This window comes from Chiroxiphia lanceolata, chromosome 5 (assembly GCF_009829145.1).
Source record: "Chiroxiphia lanceolata isolate bChiLan1 chromosome 5, bChiLan1.pri, whole genome shotgun sequence".
NCBI lineage: Eukaryota > Metazoa > Chordata > Aves > Passeriformes > Pipridae > Chiroxiphia > Chiroxiphia lanceolata.
The window spans coordinates 68,951,373-68,972,406 of NC_045641.1; the positions used below are offsets into that span (position 1 = coordinate 68,951,373).

The window sequence follows — 21,034 nt, forward strand, 5'->3', positions numbered from 1 at the left end:
TACCTCATCCCTGGAAGTGTCCAAGGCCAGGCTGGATGGGGCTCTGAGCAACCTGGGCTAGTGGAAGGTGTCCCTGCCCATGGTAGGGGGTTGGAACTGGATGATCTTTAAGGTCCCTTCCAATCCAAACCAGTTTATGCTTCTATGACTCTAATATGTATATGTATATATAAAGTTATCCAACAGTTTCAATCAATACTTCCTTTCTTCAGCCGCACAGAATGCTCACACTCTGAATTTCTTGATGAATACCCTTAACCCTCTTTTGCCATCTTTTGCAGAACAATTTCGCTTCTTAGTTGCAAAACAAATCTTTCCAAAAGCTGGAACTGCACAAACTGGTACTGTTTTTCCATGCATAATGAAATCCTTTATGCTTCTTTTACAAGCTGGCTCTGATTGCCTTTTGTCAAATTTTGCTTGTAGTCCTCAATTATCTTCTCTGTCTGCATGTTCCTATGGGTTTGTGGTTTGGTAACCCAGTCAGCTGTGGCCGTCTCCTGCTTTTCCTCCAAAACATGCAATTTGTTTTGTTTCTGCTGTGCAACCTGGCAACTTTTCATTACTTTTTTTCTCCCCCTAAACATAGATCAGGAGTTTGTAGTTTTCTTTTTCTCAGTTTGATGCCTCTGTGCCCCAGCACCATCTTAACAGATGGGGGCCACAAACTGCTCTGAAATTTCCTATTTGATTGAAAAAGCCTCAAACATGTGGTGTAAAAAAACTTCTGTCCCACCAATTTTTATTTTTTTTTTAAATTTTATGTGATGCTGATACCTTTCAAAATTTCTTTACCACAGGGCAGTCACTGTCTTGCTCTTCCTCTCCTAATGCCATGGTATGAAGGAAATCTATGACCTCTGACCAAGCCCCCAAGACATAAATGACACAATTATTGTTGCTCATGTCCTTTTTCAATGCATTCCTTATTTTTGTGAGAAGACAAACTCCTGTTTGAATCCCTTCTTCTTGACTTCAGAAAAGGTTAGGCTCTTTAAGGACCTTTGGCATCTCTATTTTCTCATCATCTTTCTGCTCTCATGCTTTACATATAATCTACTTTTCCTCATTTTTCTCCTTCTACAATGCACTGTGCCTTGATGCTGGTTAGACAGAACTTAGACAGAAAAAGGAATTAAGGAAAAAGGCATCACTGCATTCCTCTGTTGCAAAGAGAGAAATTGAAACCATCTTTAATGGTCAAAATCAAGGGGTTTGTTTTTCAAAATTGTTTAGAGGCACAGAAAAAGAATGGCTGTATCAGACTTCTGCACTACATCTCCATCAACATAATCAGATGATGATTTAACAGTTTTGTTTACTTCCCTTCCCATTTCATGAAAGACTTTTAGTAACTCTGACCCTTGTTGTATTCCCTCCTAGATGTATGTACAGATTTAGTGTAATGGTTGTGTCTTAACCACAGAATTACCTCTCCACAATAAAAATTGTGTCAACTTTTCTTCAACCTTATTTCTTTTCTTCTTGGCAATATCTAATTCACTTACAATAAATTTTTTGTTCATGTAAAAAATATTTCGGTTTTTTCCCTAACAACAAAGAAATCCCAAACTTTAAGGTAAAGCCTAAAGTGTGAATTTAAAGCAAGCTTTAATTTATCAGCATGTCCATGTGTGCATAATCCATTTTGGTATAAAAGTGTCTGGATTTGAGTTTAACATAAATTATTTTCCAAATAACAGCGACTAAGCCAGAATTAGTTGTTTGTTGGCAGTTACATGAATGAAATCTAGTTTCTTATCACTTGTCTCCTCTGCCTGTACTCCTTCCCTGAGCTTCGCTCCCTTTCATTCTGCTGCACCTCAGCTTCCTCCTCCTGTCCTTCGCTCACCTCCCTGCCCTGTGAGCACCTAAACAGTGTTTTATCTCTTTTCCATGTTCTCTGACTTCCTAAATGTGCTTTAGCTATTTGAGAACTCTGCTTATGCACAGTTTAAAAGCTACTGAGACAGACCAGGTGTCCTTTTCCACCAGTTATCATGAAACTCATAGGAACTTGGTGTTTTTCAGAATTTTGCACCACTAGCGGATTTGCTTGAAATGAACCTGAGTGTTTAGAAATTAGTGGGAGGGATTAGAGGCAATGTGACCCTAAAAATTTTTTTTCCTCAACAAAACAGGCTAGAAAGGCATAGTGGGAGTGCGTAGGGGGAGCTGCAGGGTACAGCAATAATCATAAAATTATAGAATCATGGAATAGTTTGGGTTGGAAGGGTCCCTAAAGATTATCTAACTCCAGCTCCCCTGCCATGGGCAGGGACACCTTCCACTAGCCCACATTGCTCAGAGCCCCATCCAACCTGGCCTTAGACACTTCCAGGGATAGGGCAGCCACAGCTTCTCTGGGCAGCCTGTGCCAGGGCCTCACCACTCTTACAGGGAAAAATTTCACTCTAATATCCAATCTAACCCTACTCTCTGTCAATTTGAGGCCATTCCCCCTTGTCCTGTCACTCTTGCCCTTGGAAATAGTCTCTCTCCATCTTTCCTGCAGGATCTCTTCAGGTACTGCAAGGTCACAAACAGATCACCCCAAAACCTTCTCTTCTCCAGGCTGAACAATCCCAATTCTAAAGCAATAACTGTACGGTTAAAGAATATTTCTGTTCCAAGAAATATTTTCATGTTTATTTTTTGATCATACCTATTTTTAAACACTATTTAGGAGCAACTGGGAGTTAGTCCAGACTGTCTCTGTGTTGGGAAATTCTGGAAGACCAGCCACCTCTTGATTCTTATTTTTGTTTTGTTTTCTGATGGTTACTTACACCCAAATAATTTGAAGATAGCTTTCTCTTTTAGTTCATAAGCAAGGTCAATTTGTTGTCCTGTTTAAGTTTATTTATTGCACGTTGCATCAAGGGAAGCAGCCATTCACAACCTAAACTTGTGATCTTCAGTGCTGACGGCCCAGTGTGTACAGTTGTCTTATTTACTGCCTCTGTAAACCCAGCGAATTCAAAGGTTTTAGTGGGGCTCTGCTACTGGAAAAGAAATGTATTTTTCTGACATCCTGATGAGTACAGCTCTTTCAGAGGGATCAGCAGTCCCTGAGAGTTCATAATTGTGCTGTTGGAGAAGACTGGGACCAAAGCTTTCAGGCCCTTTCACCCACAGCAAGTAGGAACTTGCACTAGCTCATAGTTTTAAGTGAGTAAATTCCTTTTATCACCAGGTTGTAGAAGGGTGTGCATCTGAAAAATGCAGCCCTTCTCACTGGGCATGGGGATGTGATTTTTTTTCCAAAAGAAAAGGTACTACCCAGTGTATCATATTATAGTGTGAAATCTTTTCATAGGTCTTCATCTGTCGAATTCCAGCTAAGTTTCCCATATAACTGGGTTAGAGCCTTCAAGTCATGGGCTGAAGATACCAGTTGACAGACAGCTAATGCTCATCACAGCAAAATCCCTATATTCTTTAAAAAAAAATTGGATTACCTTTACCATGTGTTTTTAAATCCCCAAGTATTGACTCATTAGGATATGTATTTTCATGTCGAACTCTTGCATTATAAATATTTTGGGGCGAGAATCTCTCAGGCAGTGGTCTGCCAATGTCATATCCACACAGATTAACTCACATCCAAACCAGTTTGAGTGAATGCTTCAAGGAAGATTTCTTGAGCTGTAATTAGTAATGCATTGCTAGAACCCAAGTACTGCATATTTAAACACCCTTCCACTGGCTCTTATTAGTAATGCATTGCTAAAACCCAGCTCAACCTTCTGTCATTCATTCAGTTGTTTATTCATTCATTCATTCTTGTTTCTTTTATTTTCGGGGTAGGTTGATTTCTTTACACTTTTCCATCTCTACACTGAGCTCTTGAGATTCACTGAGACGAACAGAAAGTTTTTGAGGGATTTCAGCCGGATCAGACTTCACCTTTCATGGATCAGGTGCAAAGCTCTGTTCAGCCTCCATCTCTAAAACTCCACAGTATAAATTTTGTGGACTCATTGATACAACCCACCTTGCTTTCTAGATATAAAAATGCCTTTTATGTTGACCTATGTAGTTCCAGCTTATAGGTGATGCATCTCCTTAAAAACAAAAAAAAATTAACAAGCACAGTTTGAGGAACAGAAACATTTCTTCATGAACAGAAAAAGAATTGCCTATCAAGATCATTTTGCCAGTGTTTAGTGTCCCTTTTTGGTTTGCTTTCCATAATCACTCCTTTAAGTTCATGCACTTTTAAAGGAATTCTGGACTTTGAGCTGAGTAGTTATCGTAAATCTGTAAAAATAAGTATCTGTGTGGAGACTTCTTGAAAGTGGAGTATGTTGGAGAGGGTGGGACAAACCCATTCCATATATTTAGCAGTACAGCCTGACATTTAAGCAGTACATATACAGCCAAGCAAGGAATAAGGTGATCAGGGTCATCACTTCAGAGAGGCTTCAAAAGGGACACATGGCAGAGCCATTGCCCTTCTCCAAAAGGAGGGCCTGGAGATCTTTGGGGGTGCAGGAGTCTTTGCTGGCAACAGCTGGAAGGAGCCCAAAGCAGAGGGAAGGGAGGGGGAAGGGTTGCCAAAACAGGCTCCAAAGTGTCTTGCTGTGACTCTGACCAAGTGCTTACAACAAACTCTCCAGGAATGAGTTCCAGCTCAAAAAAAGCAGTCACTTCACGGAGGTTATTTGGCACGTCTGCCTGAATAACAAACACACCGGGGTGGTAGCAGGGGTACCATAATTCACTTAAAACTAGTTCTGAAAGCTGAAGTTCACCCCTGACAGAGACCCGGCCACGGGCTCTTTCACCAAATTGATCAGAGTTTTCCCTGAGCCCAGCCTCCTTCCTAGTCTTCTAGCAGAGGGAGTTTCAGACAGAAGGAAAAAGGGGAATTCATTGAATATATTAATATTTTTGACATATTCATTCAGTTCTCCACACCTTAATGTTCTGCATTGATCCAGTGTTATCTGGGCCATGTGTGGTGGTGCCAGCAGTATCCAAATTTGTGCAAATACCCATGAAACACGGTTTGTTATGCATAGTTTGGCAGTTCCTTGTAGATAGTCTGCCAAAAGCAGACAGGAGCCTTATCAGAAGGAGACAGGAAATTCTCAAGCAAATTTGGGAGTTGACTTTTGAGATAGGAGTGTTGACAGGCACAGATCCCTCTGTCTGGCAATTATCAATTCTTCTCCCTTATAACTACAGAGCAAATCCAAGTGCCTTCAGATTCTGCCTGGGCAGGAGGTGTATTCAAGGCCTGGCTCTCCAGAGCCATTCTAGTTATACAGTGCTGGTTCTGGCCTTGATCCAAAAGTGCAAGGGTCACACTTCCATGCTCCGGAAATCTCACAGCACCTTTTGTTTCTCATGGAATATTTCCACCCAATATGGTAGAAGTTTCTAAGCATATCTGACAAAGCTGCGACATTGTCAAAAGAAAATATAAATTCAACACCAGATTGCATTTAATCTGGGTCTAAAGCACTGTTTAGGAAGTAGGAGAGGTGCTGCTGCAAGTCAGGAGGCTGTTTTTCCTGTCAGGTGCCTGTGATTTTTTTTCTGTTTCTCACCCATTCATCCCTTGGCTCTTCCAAATGCTTACATAGCTGTGGTCAGCTCCAGCCATGAGGATACTGTCTTTGTGTTAGTATCTTGTGTGATGGCTTCATCACCAGACAATGCATTCAGACAGCAGTAGGAGTAAGATCAGACACAAGGTGAATGACAGTTTTTCTTGAAGTGGAAAACTTCCTTGATTTTCCGTTAAATTATTCTGTCCCTATTGGCAGTTTGCTATTTCCACAGACTTGGCTCATAAATATTGGATGTCTGCCTAGCTGGGAAATTGCATTTCCATTTTCAACACCTGCTATGTGCTAGACTTCTACTAGAGGGCTTGTTGGCTTTCTGCAAGGATGGGATACTTACAGTTCCTATTGTTACCTGTGACCGTGGGTAAAACATTGTCCTCATCCCAGTTTTTCCTTTCCAACAAGTTTGCTTTGGTTTTCTATGAATTTTGAAGTATTTGTGAGATTCTTACTGGATTTTTTCTGTTCTTACAATAGAACTACTTAACCATAATTCATGCAGGCATAAAAGATTCTGAGCTCTTCCTTATAAACCCAGGCTGTGATATTCTTGGCTGATATCCCCCTCCATACACAGCCTTTCACAGCATGTTTGCTAATGGTTGCTTAGGAAGATGCAAGCATTTGCATTTCATGGCACTGTATGTATAGAGGCTGCAGAGAAGTCAGTAGATCTACTGAGGTGTCATGTAAACAGAGGACATTTTTGATAATCGTAATTATACGTGGTTGCATACAATTATCCAAGGAAGTTATGAAACCATCGTTACATGTTTTGTTTACCAGTTCTCAATAACTATTTTAGTAAGACAGAGAGATACAGGGCCAAATGCATTCCCTCTCAGGCTGGCAAACCTGGATTTCTGCCCATACACAGTGTGGGTTCAGACTCAGTGTGATATTCTGTGTTTTTCTTACACGGTGATACAGAAATAAGTAAAGGAAAAAAAAGTTTAGGAAATCCAGCAAACTTAATCTGGTAGTTTTGGGAGTTAGGCTTTTTTTGGTTTTTTTTTTTAGGATCTGTTACCTTTTGCTTTCCAGTGAGTTTACAAAGGCAATGAATTGAGAAATAGACATTCATACATAACTTGAAATAACATATCATAGTATTTCTGTGCAAGTTCTGTCATCTGTTAACCATAAATTTGCAAACACGTTCTTGTGCATGAGACACAACTCTCTCTCCTCTTGCAGCAGCCCTAGAGCTCTCAGAGAGTAAAAGATCCAGTTAAGAAAATCCCACAGCGTCATAAATGGAAATGAAGAGATCACCATTCTCTTGCTCAAAGACTCTTTCTGTGAATAAATATCTGTTCATCTATCCTGTTCTTGGTCACCTCCTGTGATGAAAACTAAATGTTTTCTAAGAAACTTGTTGTTGTTAGAAGGACATCCTGTGCCTGCCTGATCCTTCAGCCAAGCAGTTCTCCTCTTGCTTCACTGTCGCATTAGGAGGGACAAAAATCTGTACCAGCAGCTTGAGCTAATTATCAGCAAGGGAAACCCACATGGCAAGATCTGGAAAGCATGAACTATGACTTTTCTCACGTGAAATACATTGTTAATGCCACATACCCTGGAAAAGTAAAGCAAGGGGTTGTTTGTCGCAACATCACTGGGATTTCTTCTCGTAGCCAGTCAGGAAAAAAGTTCATGTTTTTGAATGTCTTGAGAACTATATGAGATGCCTGAAACATCCATGCAAAGTTTGTTCTAATTTATCAAAGGCCCTTCTAGAGCAGTGTGTCTTATTGGATACTCTACAGAATTCCTTTGGGAATATTGAATGGAAAGAAACACCAGTGGGTGAGCACCTGAGTAAAGCCCTTATCTATCCTGGGACAGTTACAAAGCAAATGGTCTTTACTCCACTGGTTCCCGTGTTGAGAGGTATCAGGAAATATCTACACTTATTTTCATGCACTTTTTTGGCTCATATCTTAATTTTTTCCTCATGAAGCAATCACTTAGAAAGAGAGGTATAAGTAAGGTCTCAGTCTGTAACCAGGTTGTATCAGCAGGCAGATTTGGCTGGAAAATTAACACAAGTTTGCTGAACAGGTTGTTTATACGATCTCTTAGTCTCAAGTGCATCATTTGGCTTGATCCTCAGGTATGCACTCGAGGATCTTCTCCATTTCTTAGTCACAGAATCGTAGAATGGTTTGGTTTTGAAGGGACCTGAAAGATCATCTTGTTCCAACCCCCTGCCGTGGGCAGGGACACCTTCCACTAGCCCAGGTTGCTCAGAGCCCCATCCAACTTGGCCTTCAACACTTCCAGGGAGGGGCATCCACAGTTTCTCTGGGCAGCCTGTGCCAGTGCCTTACCACCCTCACAGGGAAGAATATTTCCTAATATCCAATCTAAACCTACTCTTGCTAGTTCTAGCACCAGCAGCACTGTGCAAAGCCTCACCTGCTACTTCTCATAGATGCATCATGTAGGCAAGACTCCTCTTCCATATGGTACAACCATGGAAAATAGAAGCACAGAGTTGAAATGACTGATGAGCACAGTGGCAGGAGATTTCTGTGCTTAATGGATTTGTTGCTATAGCCTTCAAGTATGGGTTTAGCTTACAGCTGGCGGAAGAATAAAGATGAAAATGCAATTTCCTGCCTCTCAGACTGAGTGAAATACACCTGGGAATGAACAGGACTAAGGAACACAATCATCTGGAGTCCCTGAAATGGAGGCTGGGTGGCACATAAGTTTTGCTGTCTCGCTTTTCATAGAAGCACATTTATCTGCTGTGTTCTTTCCACCGGCCTATGCTAAAGGTTATCACTGTCCTAGATTTTATGCACATTTGCACATTAATCAGCAGAGATATGGCACAGAACTTTTCCTTGAAACCTCTACATATTTGCTGTCTTGCATGACATATGTATATATCATTAGTGGATGTTGATAAGAACAAACGAGAGGGAAATATTTAACAGACGCAAACAAGCACTATACTTAGCTTATGATTTATAAGTTTAAAATGGAGTCCAAATGCTAGTGGTGGGAGCCTTGTAAACTGCATGTGCAGTGTTATGTTCTGAATCAGCACTTAAAAATGAAAAATTAAACATTAACTCCACTTACTTTGGTTACAATGAATGTCTTCTGTGCTTTATGAATTACCAAGTCCAGCTTACATTCCAAACTAAAAGTAAAAAGTAAAAAACCCAAACACCTACAAGAAAACTCTTCTCTCCACTTTACAAGACTTCTTGAGTCAGACACCAACATGTGCTTATGCCATCATAGTGTAGTCTGAATAAGACAGGACAAAACAAAGCATTGCACAGTACATGAAAGCAAATTAATTCACTGGGAAAGCCCTTTGCAGGTCAACCCTGGAAGGCAAAGAAACTGATCTCCATACTCAGCACTCTGCAAAACAATCACCCAGCAGCCTTTCAGGATGTCAAGTCAAGTGATGTCTGCAGGAGATGGAACCAATGGAAAAACTTTCAGTATTAGATCATCCCCTATGACAGCTGAAAATGGGAGTTTTAATACAGAATAGCAGTGAAGGGAAAGAGAGTTTTCGTATAAAAGGAAATCATAAACAGAGAGAACATTCCTTCAGAAAAAAAAAAAAAAAAAAGTAGTATTTTTTTTTGCCCATTCTGAAAGCAAAGATATTAGTACCACATAGACCAATCCAGATGAAGTTAGTGGAGAGAATCCTAAGTACTTTGACGGACTTTAGAGTTACACTGAACTTCTTGGACAGGCTAGTGGAATGTGGGTAGGAGGGATCCAGTCCTGTCCATCTCAATCCAGAAATAACAAAAACAGTTGAATACAAACCTATGAGTCATGACCTGCTTGTCCCATGGAAAAAAATAGGTAGGCTTTTGTGGTGATGGCACTTTTCTTTCTCTCTCCCCTTCACAACGACTCTAAGCTGAAAAGAGGCACAAAGCAAGGTAATAGTGTTGAGGCAGACAGAAATCAAGAACGAGCTATTCTGGCTGGTGAAGTTATGGTGCTCAGGGAGACATGAAGCATTGCTGAGATGGAGTGTTTACAGAAAAGGATCCCACAGCTCATATTTGTATTATGTATTTATAAATTCCTGGAACTCAATTTTATAGGGTTTTTGATTAATGGCTGTGCTGCAGTTCAGCTCCAAGCCGATTGAACTTACTGTACTGGAACTGAGAAAGACATGCACAAGCCAAATATGAACACTACTACTGGGCTGTGATTTAGAGGTGGTTCGCCGCTCAAAGGCATTGCTGTGGAGGCTCTGCTTATTGTACATGTAGAGATCAAAGATAAAGGAGGGCCTCTCAGCAGCCTTCTTAAAATCAGAGTCAGACATATGTTTGTCTCAGATACCTCCATGGCAGAAGAGCTGAAGAATAATGAAAAATGCTGCGATTTCTCCAACACTTTTACAGTAAAGTAGGTGCAGTGCTTGTTGATGCATGGATTCTCCTAATTAAGTATTTATGTCACTTCAATCACGGTATCTTCCAGGAGCATGGCCAAATGCTCCATTTTCTTATGCTGGTGTTGTGTGCCAAGTGTTCCCACACTGTGGTATTTGACATTAGTGCTGTTTCTCCCACACTTCAAGGAAGACATCTGTGGTTATGGCTGGCAAATGCCAACTTAATTGTTGATTATCATAGTAATATAGTCAAAGCAGTCTCATTCTGCTGAGGTGGGAGTCACTTCATTAAATACAGTCCTTATGGCTATTACGATTTGTGAGGAGAAACTTGACGCCTCTGATCTACTGGTGTGCCAACTGGAGCCAAATGAAGGCAACATAAAAGAATGAAAACAAAAAACCTGGATGAGAAATCCGAAGATTTGCCTATGCTGAGAGAAACTTCTACAGTCCACAACTTGGGTTGTGGCCTCCCCAGACAGTGTAGCTTTCAACTGTAAGATGGAATCACTTTAGGAGGTGAAATCTGTGTTTGATCCCAGGGCTGGAATGCGAGAACAGGATCCCTGGAGTATTTCATCTACCCTCTTACAATCACTTCTAGTGAAAAATGAAATGGAGGATTAATAATCATTGTTGATAGTACAGATCTTTAAAAAACATGAGGAACATTCGTACTCTGCTTGAAAACCTAGGAGTTAAGGCAACTAAATCTGTTTTACCTCACTTCTTTCTGAGTATAGCATAAAACTGAAGCTCCATGTCTCTCCTTCCATGCACTTCCATGCACCACGAAAAGGACCCCACCCCCTGCTACATACAGAGTAAATCCTGAAAAACTGAATTTGCAGGTAAAACTCAATACTGAAAAGTTGTTTCTAAGAAAGAGTTTCTCCTTTAGTGGTTTGACTTTGTGTTTATAAAAACAAGAAACAGTTGCAATGATGCTGGCTTATTAAATAGCCCGAGACTCCTGAAAAAATGAAGAGGTATAGAGTTACTGAAATTCATTTAATTACACTTTTGCAGCATAATGGGTTTAACATGAAGACAAGCCTTAGTCTGTTTTGCATGAAAATGTTACTAGTTTTTATGAATGATTGCCTTTAGATGAATTTCCTTTATTGTTAAGTATAAATATTATACATGGGTAGTTAGCATGACCTATTTATGGCAGAATTGCATCACTTTTTCTGCTTTATCTGTGTCGAGTTTCTTCAGTACTCATCCTCAATTTACTCTATTTATACTTAACTCTTCTTATTTGCTTTGAGCTTTACAGGACATAGTGGCTGTGTTTCCTTCCTCAGGGCATTTTGAAAGACGACTTGTTTGGAGTGACTCGTGTGTTCTTTTTAAAGAAAACTTTCATTTGTGCCCGTTGAGGTCCTTGTTCCCAGATGGTTCAAATATAAAGCAGCATTTTTCTTGCTGTGCCACACTGTGATGGCTTAGTCACAATTAATATCTGTCAGGCAAACGAGACCCTGATTTGTTATTTCAGAAGTCCCTGCTGTAAGATTCGAGGGTGCAAAGTGGGTCAGCCATCAGTCAGACATTGCAGCAGACGGTCCAACTCAAACAGGAGTGACAGACAGTCGTCATAAAGTTGCCATTTTAATGGGACAGTACTGTGGAAAAAAACCACATTCTGAGCACGTTAAGTCTTGGGAAAAAAAAGTGATGCTTTAAAAAGGAAGGGCAAAGACATCGGGAGTGTGTTCATACATATGTAGGAGGCCAAGATTTGAATTCATACACGTTGCCAGGCTTTTCAGGCCTTCAAAACAGAAATTGTGTCAGGTAATGTATTTGAAAGTACCAAAAGTTAGAGCTTAGCCTAAGGATGCAGAGGACCATTCACACTGGATAGTTAATATTCCTAAACTGGTAATCCATGCCATCGTGGATGTAGTCATACCTGGGAGCATTAGGGACCAAAAGGTGGAGGAGACATGAGTGATCTCACTCTTCAGCTCTCAGAACTTGCATCCCTTGGACACAGCATTGCCATGAATGATGTAAAGAGATTACAGCCCCCACTGTTTGGTATCACTGTGGGTATAGTGTGTTTAGAGGATAAATTCTGGTCTCCAGCATGTTGACATATTGTAGTACTGAAAATATGAAGGATTAGGGAATACCAGAGGGATTGTGTATTTTCATCCTGACTCATTAAGTAATTCTGAGTAAGTGTCCCCAAAGGTTTCCCCAGTGTTTCTCACAGCTTTATCAGTCCCATTCCATGTCTCCAAAAGGAGACAGGCAGACTCCCACTAATTTCTTTTGGAGCTGGATTGGTCCTGAAACATGTTGTATGGGCTGTTTGCTTAGAAGCCCAAAAAATAGCTAAAAACAATTGACAAAGTGCATGGATGGTCCTTAGCTGGAATTCTTTTTTTATACATTGTATTCATTTTATTTTTCATGTTTCTGGCTGTCAGATTATAAATCAATGATCAACAAAAAATCATAAAAGATGGAGAAAATCACAGGATCACAGTCTCTGATTATGTCATGAAACCTACATGAGAGAAAAACAAGGAAAATCTGCCCTTGGGATCAGTGAAACTATGACCACTGAACACTTCAGACTTGTAATTCGCTTCACTGTGTCCATTTTTTAGGGTGATAAATTGGGGGGGTTTTCCCCACTAACATAATTTATCAACTAAAAACCACTTTCATGCTTTCTCTTATCAATTTAGTGTGAAAACTGGAGGAGAGGACTTGATGAAAAATATTGCAGTGATTCCACACATTAACCAAGAAACGTATTTTTTTGCAGAACAAAATTATCAGCCAAAGGTAGTTCTACTCGAACTTCATGTGCTAACTCTGTTGTTGATACAGTTAATCTGTGTAGGGAATATAATGCTGGATTCTATTTTTTATCAATTCCACATTCCAGGAAAGCTGCGTCTTTGACAGACAACATAACAGCAGGACTTGTCCAGATGGTGGATGCAAAGCTTAGAGCACTATCTCAGTAATACTCCTCAAATATCTATACTGTTTAAAAAGATTGAGCCATTTTTCAAAGGCAATCAGAGGATGGGGGTTTTAAAATTATTTTTACTTCCCAGAGTGTTTGGTAATTTGTCCTGAGACCTGTAAAAGCACCAAAGCACTTCTGGCAACTGAAAGAGGTTGATTCTATGTGGCCTTCCAAAAATCGAAAAGAATCTGTGATCCAAAGTTACTGCCTCTAGATAAATTTTATTAGCAAGATCAGTGTCATCATCAGTATCAAAAACAAGCCCAAATATATGAAGGCCAGGCTGGATGGGGCTCTGAGCAACCTGATCTGGTGGAAGGTGTCCCTGCCCATAGCAGGGGGGTTGGGACCAAGTGATCTTTAAGCTCCCTTCCACCCCAGGCCATTCTATGATTCTGTGATTTTATGATCTACTGCACCATCAGCAGAAAACACTGTTAGTATCCTTCTGGAGGTGAGAAGTGAGTGGGTTCACACCTTTTTCAAGCCCTGTTCAGACTACCCACAGACCACATGATCATTGTGTACATCAATCACAAGTCTACCGGGTCTGTGTCTATCAGTATAATTCACAGCTACATTCATGTAAACCTTTGCCACAGATATCCTGCAGATAGGAAAAGAGTGGCAAGCAATAGCCTAGTTTCCCTGTAGTTTTTATTTTTAGTTATCGTGACACAGATGAGTGAAATGCAGAGTTGAAACAAATATCTAAATATATTTTTGTCCATACATGAATATATCCTGGAAACCTTGGGTACAGAGCTATCTTCATCTCCCACAATGGCTCTCACAACAAATACAGTCTGTCAGGTTTTACACTGTACTCAACAGTGTCATGGAGAGAAATTTAATTACTATCATGCCCATTTCCTAGGTAGAAAAGTATCTTTAGAAAGCTGCATTCTTCTTTTACTTCAGAACCACTAAATGCATCCTAGTTACAAAACAAACAAACAAAACCTTCAACTGTGCTACTGAATCAACTTCAGCAAATACACTTCAGACTAAAACTAACATGTTTTGTCTCTGCTGGTATAACATGTAGCAGCTACGTGTTCATCAGTAACACTGGAGTAAAAAATTCAAGTTAATTTTAGCAGCATAAACAAGTCCTTAATGTCTTTCCCAAACTTATAAGGGCAATTCCCGTGGGAGTTAGGGACTGAACACAGGTTAGTGAATTTAACCGCTGGACGCTCAGAATCACAGAGTGTGCTGAGTTGGAAGGGACTCACAGAGACCATCGAGTCCAGCTCCTGGGCGAGCACAGGGCCATCCCCAAGAGTCACACCACATGCCTGGGAGTGCTGTCCGAACGCTTCTTGAACTGTGTCAGGTTTGGTGCTGTGACTACTTTCTGACTAGATGAGCACTGAGAAGAAATCCTGAAAAACTTCCTGGAACCATCAGCTTTCAGTTGGCCTCAGCAGGACTTGCAGTCAGGAGCAGTTGGAATGCCACAAGCACAATGCTGAAGCCTAGTTCTGATGAGACCATGGATGTTTGTCACATTTTTATAAAACCATATAAAAAGCCCGATTTTAAATTTATTGTCCATTATTCAGTTAGTTATGGTAGATTTTTAATTGCTATTAAAATAGCATCTGGAGGCCTTCGTAAGGATCCACTGCCCCAAAAGCAGGCAAGATGCAACTTTCCTGCCTTATGGTGGATGAGACCCCGCAGACTTCATCATGCAAGGGGAGAGGAAGTGGGGACATGCTTCTGGCATCTGGGGCTGGCAGGCAACCAGGATGCTCTGGGATTGTCCAATGGGCACATGTCCAGTCGGGAGAAGGGCCATTAGCATGAGGCTGCAGCTGAAAATAAAATCTTCTCCTACTTTCACACACAACCCCAAGAGGTGGAACAGTTCAGCTGCAACACGATGTTCCCCCTGCTCCGTGACCTCAGTTAATCCAGCGGGCAGGTTCACGGGGCAGGAGAGAGGGAACAGCAGTGTTTGGGAAGGACAGGAGGTTTGGGAGTGGTGGGAGCCTCATGCTTAGTGCCCGAGATCTGACAGCACTCACGTACAGCCATGAGGGAAGATGTTAGTCTCCCTCCAAAATCGGAATCCAACAGAATCCAACAGAAGAGATTTAACACACAGTTTAAGAAAACAAGGCAGAGGAGGGGAGAAGCTGACAGGAGAAGGGGGTATATTTATGTATGTGCTCCATTCACAGATATGCCCCCAGGCAGTCCATACCAGCAAACACAGCAGTAAGCTGTACTTGTAAATATATATATTTTTGCTTACTCAAACTGTAAACAGTGATGACAGCTGGGAGAAGAGCAAAGATGGGTAGGAGGGAGGAGAGGAGTTTTTTTTTTTTTTTTTTAAATTTATCATGAAGAAATACATTTGCCAAACTCAGAACTGGTGAAAAAGTGTGCTGGCACCAAACCAAAAAACAGCTCCTGTGTGACACATGCTGACAATCAAGATTTGTTGGGTTTTTTTCACTGAATGATATCATTTCACAAAGCATTGGAATATTTTCAGTTAAGGGCCAGATCCTCACAGGGATGCAAACCACTAGTCAGCAAGGTTAAACTGCAGAAAATATAACCTTCTAGGCAAAATTCAGATGCCTGTATTGTCAGACAAAATAGACTTCCAAGGCTTTTACATACTTGTCCCTCACATCCTTTGGACAATATTGTAAGATCTTATGATTCCACTGTAATGGCATTATCCTTCAGGTCAAGGATTGACTGCACTGACTTGCAGCAACCAGATGAGATTCTCACTTAGCAATAAATGCACCATACAGCCCAGTCTTCCCAAATTCATGAATTGGTTTTGAATCAGAAAACTCTAATAAATTAAATTCAAACTGTGTGGAAGAAAAGCTTGTTCACTTCAAACAATTAAACAACTTGTACTTCTAAACCTATTTTTCTTTTATATTTCTTTTAAAATTCAAGTCAAGCAAGCTGTTTTGATCTGTTGAATTGAACCCAAAATATTTTCAGATGGTCATCTTGGAAACTTTGTGATATTGACTCATGTTTTTTCTTGGTAAATTCTTAACTTTTAACTCTTTGACACTCTCTCAGCTTTTGGGATCACTCTTCTCCATAATAAATAGTACTTCAAATCCCAATTAGTTTCTTTGTACCCGAAACAAGTTCCAGTGATTTAAAGTATTTTTGACTCTTTGCAATTCCTAGATTTAGCTTTAAGAAATGCCACTTACTTTGTTCGTTTGTTCTATGTTAAATGTTGTTTCTTTCTCTACATACAATTGTAGTCAATATAGGTTCCTACACTCTCTTCATCAGTAGAGTATGTGACTGCATTTTGATTTGGTGGGATTTTTAAAATTTTCTTCATTTCGAAAGAATGTTCTACTCTTCTTTACACTAAAAAAAGACTGTTCAGCAAAGTAAACTTTTTTTCTGAGTTTAAACAGGCTGACAGAATCCTGCAGTCTACTCAGAAAAGTCAGCATTGTGGCATACAGTTCTGCTGAGTGTGAACAGAGGATTTCTCATCCTTTCATGAAGGGCTTTGTCTTAACTATCCTATAGAAACAAATCAAGATAATGATAAAGAACAGAAATACCTGAGAAGCAATTCATGCAGGTTCTGGTTATAACATAATTCAAGCTGGAACAAAAGTGCTAAATCAAAGCACAGATTCAGTTCCAAGGATACTGAGTTCAAAACTGAGATCCTGACACAAACTTTGGCTTCTCAATCTTTATTTATGCCCGAGAGCCAATTTGTACTCAAATCAAAGACATGCACTATTCCTGAACACTACAGAAGTAGTGCATCACAAATGATGTTTGAGGGGATATCAGGCTGCTGTTCTCTCAGAACCAGAAAAATTCCAAGTAGCTAAGACCCTAACACCGATTTCTTCTGTACTCCTCAACACCATCTCGACTTTGCAGGGCTCTAAGTGACTATAAACCAGTGTAAGAATTGGAGTAGAGGTGGAAACTTCAGTTGTTGCCTGCTAATTTGCTCAATTTTCTGCTTTCAAAGCCTGTCCTCCTTTGCCTACCTGAGTTAAAGCTTTCAGGAGCTTCTCTGGAGTAAGAATGTACCTGCCTAACAGCAGGGGAGCAGGGGCCTAGGTTTTGCAGCTCCTATCCTTTCCTCTGGAAGCTGTTCTGCAGAGATGGCAGAGAGGAATGTTTCCTGCTGTTGCTCAGGACTATTGGTAGAGTAGACACCAGGAGGAACTGGGGCTGCAGCAGAGAGAGTGAAATAACAGCTCTCTGCAACAGAGACCCAGAGGCTACAATGGTAAAGGGGCAAAACCCAGAAGTGATCTCCATGTCTTGGCTCTTCTCACCCAGTTTCCAATGATTTCTGTAATATGTGAGGCTTATTTGGTGATAAATTCTATGTGTCTGTTCCTCAGGTCCTCCTAATAAACTTTTAACTTGGACACTGTTGAGAGAGGATCTTAAGGTGTTTGGCTTTTTCAAAGGTCACGGAAACAGAAGGGCAGAGAGAAAAGGTGGGAGTGCTGTGTTAGTGCTCTCACTGAGGCAAGTCCAGCCACGAGAGCGAATCCTGGAGACATCGGTAGCAGAGAATCCCTACAGCACAGGAATTTAAGAACATCCCAACTGCTGCAGGAGTTTCAGTTGCGGTTTGACTTTTTAGGAAACCAAAGAATCCAACCACAAGACACTACGTTACAGCAAAACAATTTGGTACTACTCAAGGAAGTGTTCTGCTGCAGGAATCAGCAGGTTCAAACCCAGAAGCTTCTCTGGCCATTGCTTACTTTGGCTCATTTCAGTCCAGTGCTGGCACACCATGGGCCTCCTGCAGGCCTTGGCAGGTCAGCTCGTCTCTTTGTCAGACAGATTTGCACCTGGAAAACAGGAATAATTGGAGAAGAGTTCAGTTTGATGGGAATATCATGAAAGTACATACTATGGAGATACCAAAACACAAGTTTTCTAAAAGTTTTCTGTTCTGAGGAGAACAGAAGGGGTTGTCTGGAACCATGATTCTGCCTGTCGCCCCTGCCAACAAAGCTCTCTAATAGGATGACAGCACATGACAAGAAAAAGGATTTAACTACCAACAGAGCCATGCCCTTTCCCAAGAATAAACTATACAACACAAGGCCTTTGCAGCAGCACATCTGTGTTCATGCTGTACAGGTAGACCTTGCCTGACAGCAATGTTCATTTTAAAACATGTGTAGGTCTGGCCTGGGCCTACAGTGTGTTTGCTGGCTTGATTCCATCAGGAAAGAGCCACCAGAGGCAAAATCATGTATAGATGGGGCTATTTTCCACCAGCACAGCACACTGGAGGAGGGAAAATCCATTTTTGCCAGAAGGGATTAAGAGAGCCTTCTGCTCATATAGTTGTGTCAAAGGCAAGAAGAAAGAATTGTTAAGGTTGCAAAAGACCTAAGATCATTGAGTCCAACTGGTAACCCAGTTCTACTGTGTTTACCACTAACCTGTATCCTCAAGTGCCATATCCACATGTTTTTTGGACACTTCCAGGGATGGTGACTTCACTACTTTCCTGTACAATCTGTTCCAATGCTTTACAATCCTTTCCATGAAGAAATTTTTCCTAATAGTGCAGTCCCTGACTGATCCTGGTATAAACCAGTGTGGTTTTGATACAGGCTCAGTTAAAATTTGAACTGGTGCAACTTTTCTAGTTGATCCATTCTAAAACAATTTGTTTGATCTTTTTTCCTACCAGTAGAACAAACACAAGCTAAACTGATAGCAAGCAGATTAACTCACTGAAAAGACATTTTGTCAGGGTTATAGTTTTGGATATTTGAAGAATGTGAATATTGGGAGAACAAAATCAGAAACAGAGGGGGCCCTTCTTTTCTCATGTGTGCTTGGTTTGCACAAGTTTCATTTTGTCAGCTGCACTGGATCTTCCTCCAGTCTAAACTAGTGTTAGAGAAAGAGGTGAGGCACAGGGAACAAGAGTGAGAATTTTTGAATCAGTGAAATGAACAATCTGAACAATTTTTAGTGCGTACATTTCTTACACAGAAGGCTAATGAGAAAGCATAAAGAAAAAAAAAGCTTGTGAAGATGCTAAATGCAATGTATTCCAAGAAATCAGATCAAAAGAAGCATTTGAGCAGGAAAAAATTTGCGTTGTATGGAAAGCATAAAAAAATACTTGGGAGGCCACTGTTAGCAAAACCAAATCCTCTTTGGCGTCTACTCCAGAGAATAGCAACCAGGAAAAAAAGAAGATAATAAGCTTCTGTGTTGCATTACTCTAAAAATTCACTTGACTGAAAGCAAGTAGTATAATAATGAACTGAGTCAGGAAGCACTGTTCAATTAGAGGTAGAGTTTAAGGGAGTTTATAATAGCAACACTTACCAAAGAACAACTTGGTTGGGCTTATTGTTATGGAAAGGGGGAAAAAAAAAGTTGTGGTGAGTTGAATGACATTTATAAATGTCTGATCAAACTGGTCCAGATTAGTCCTCCATAGCAGTAAGACCTTAAAATTGGGTCAGGGGGAGGAAAGGAGAATTGTATCTAAACTGTTTCATACAAAGGCTATGTGACATATGGAACATGTTACCCTAAAGGGTAACTAAAGCAAGGAGCATGAATGTTTTCAAGAAAGAAAATGACAGGGAACTCCATAAGGAAATTTCTAACCATGGAAGCTTCAAAAGGAATACAATTCTTATTTATTTATATATTTATTTAGGGGAGTCAACCATTATCTGTGTTCTGAAGGGAAATAATGATAAACATTATTCATTCTTCTTTTCACCTTTCTATGCTGTTTGTAGGGTTTAGTTTCGTCTGTTTCCATTTGGCTGCAATTTTGCCTTCCCAGAGTACAAAGGACAGGAGCTAATAACATTTTAGAGGTTATTTTTTTTAATGTTCAACATGTAATGTTTTAAAATCTTTTTTCTTTATATTCTCTTTTGCTTTCACTAGGAGTTCTATAAGACTTCTCCCATACAAAATGAGCATTTTACCTTTTTTTACCTATCTGGAAAAAATTCATGTCCTGGAAATGTTCTCATGGTTTAGTCTGTCTTAAATTAGACACCAGAAGGCAATCACCAGAACAAGGCATGGGGAAATAAGGTCACTTTGAAGCCTTCTCTTCTCCAGGCTAAACAGTCCCAATTCTCTCAGCCTTTCCTCACAGTAGAGCTGCCCCATCCCTCTGATCATCTTGATGGACTCCTCTGGACTCCTCCAAAAGATCAATGTCCTTCCTGTCCTTCTGTTAATCCAGAACTTTTATTTCAAATCTCTAACCTAATATCTTATTTTAGTATTAAAATTTCTCTTCAGTTAGAAACAAATAAAGGACAATTCAGCAATCATATATTGTCTTTATTCTGTTCATAAAACTCTATTTTTCACTGCCAGATTAGGAAGAATGTAGGAAAATTACTATATGTTTTTGTGCAGTGATACTTGTATTTTAAGGCATTTCTTTCATTAGAATGCAGACAAACCAGTCCCCTTTCTTGCAGTAATGCTATTTCTTTTTCTTTCACATAGCTGTAGACCAAGTGAACCAGCAAAACAGACCACTTCAAGCTTTACAGTGGAGGCTCAGCATTTTTCCCAAATTTAAGGAGAAGGAAAGAATTTGGAGAAATGCTGATCTTAGTTTTAACTTGTTGATAGAGCATAGAAAAGAGAAAAAGAAAATAAGTTGGGTTTACTACCACATTCAGAATTTTCTATATGCTTTCTAAGTACTTTTGTTTGAGATCTGTCATGGAAGGTCTTCCAAACACAAAGTCACGTTTTCTCCAGGTAAATCTGAAGTAGCACCACTCAAGTCTACAGAGTTATTTTAAGTCTGTATGAACAACTGTTAATCAGAAGACACACCATTGTTTCTTAAATTCCTCCAGTTTATTTGGAATCATGCTGATGGTGAGCATTAACACCGGACCCATTCCCTATTGGATTTCCTCAGAACAACTTACCAGGACTGATTTTAGCTTAGTAGAAAGCTGAGCCAGCTCGGACTCAATGCCAGATTATGACCTCAGTTACATGCAACTCAGTCCACAGTCGCCTGCTTTCTGC

The 21,034-nt window shown here is 40.2% G+C and overlaps 1 protein-coding gene and 1 long non-coding RNA gene across 2 annotated transcripts in view; one reads left to right on the forward strand and one right to left on the reverse strand.

The window, feature by feature from the left end:
• The window catches only part of NTF3 (neurotrophin 3), a 58,037-nt gene that overhangs the window by 15,706 nt on the left and 21,297 nt on the right, over positions 1 to 21,034 (forward strand). The gene's annotated exons all lie outside the window — the stretch shown is intronic.
• The window catches only part of LOC116787468, a 40,358-nt gene continuing 32,942 nt past the window's right edge, over positions 13,619 to 21,034 (reverse strand). Inside the window, exon 2 of the long non-coding RNA XR_004357307.1 lies at positions 13,619 to 17,829. This is a non-coding gene — a long non-coding RNA (uncharacterized LOC116787468). The remainder of the gene's footprint in view (positions 17,830 to 21,034) is intronic.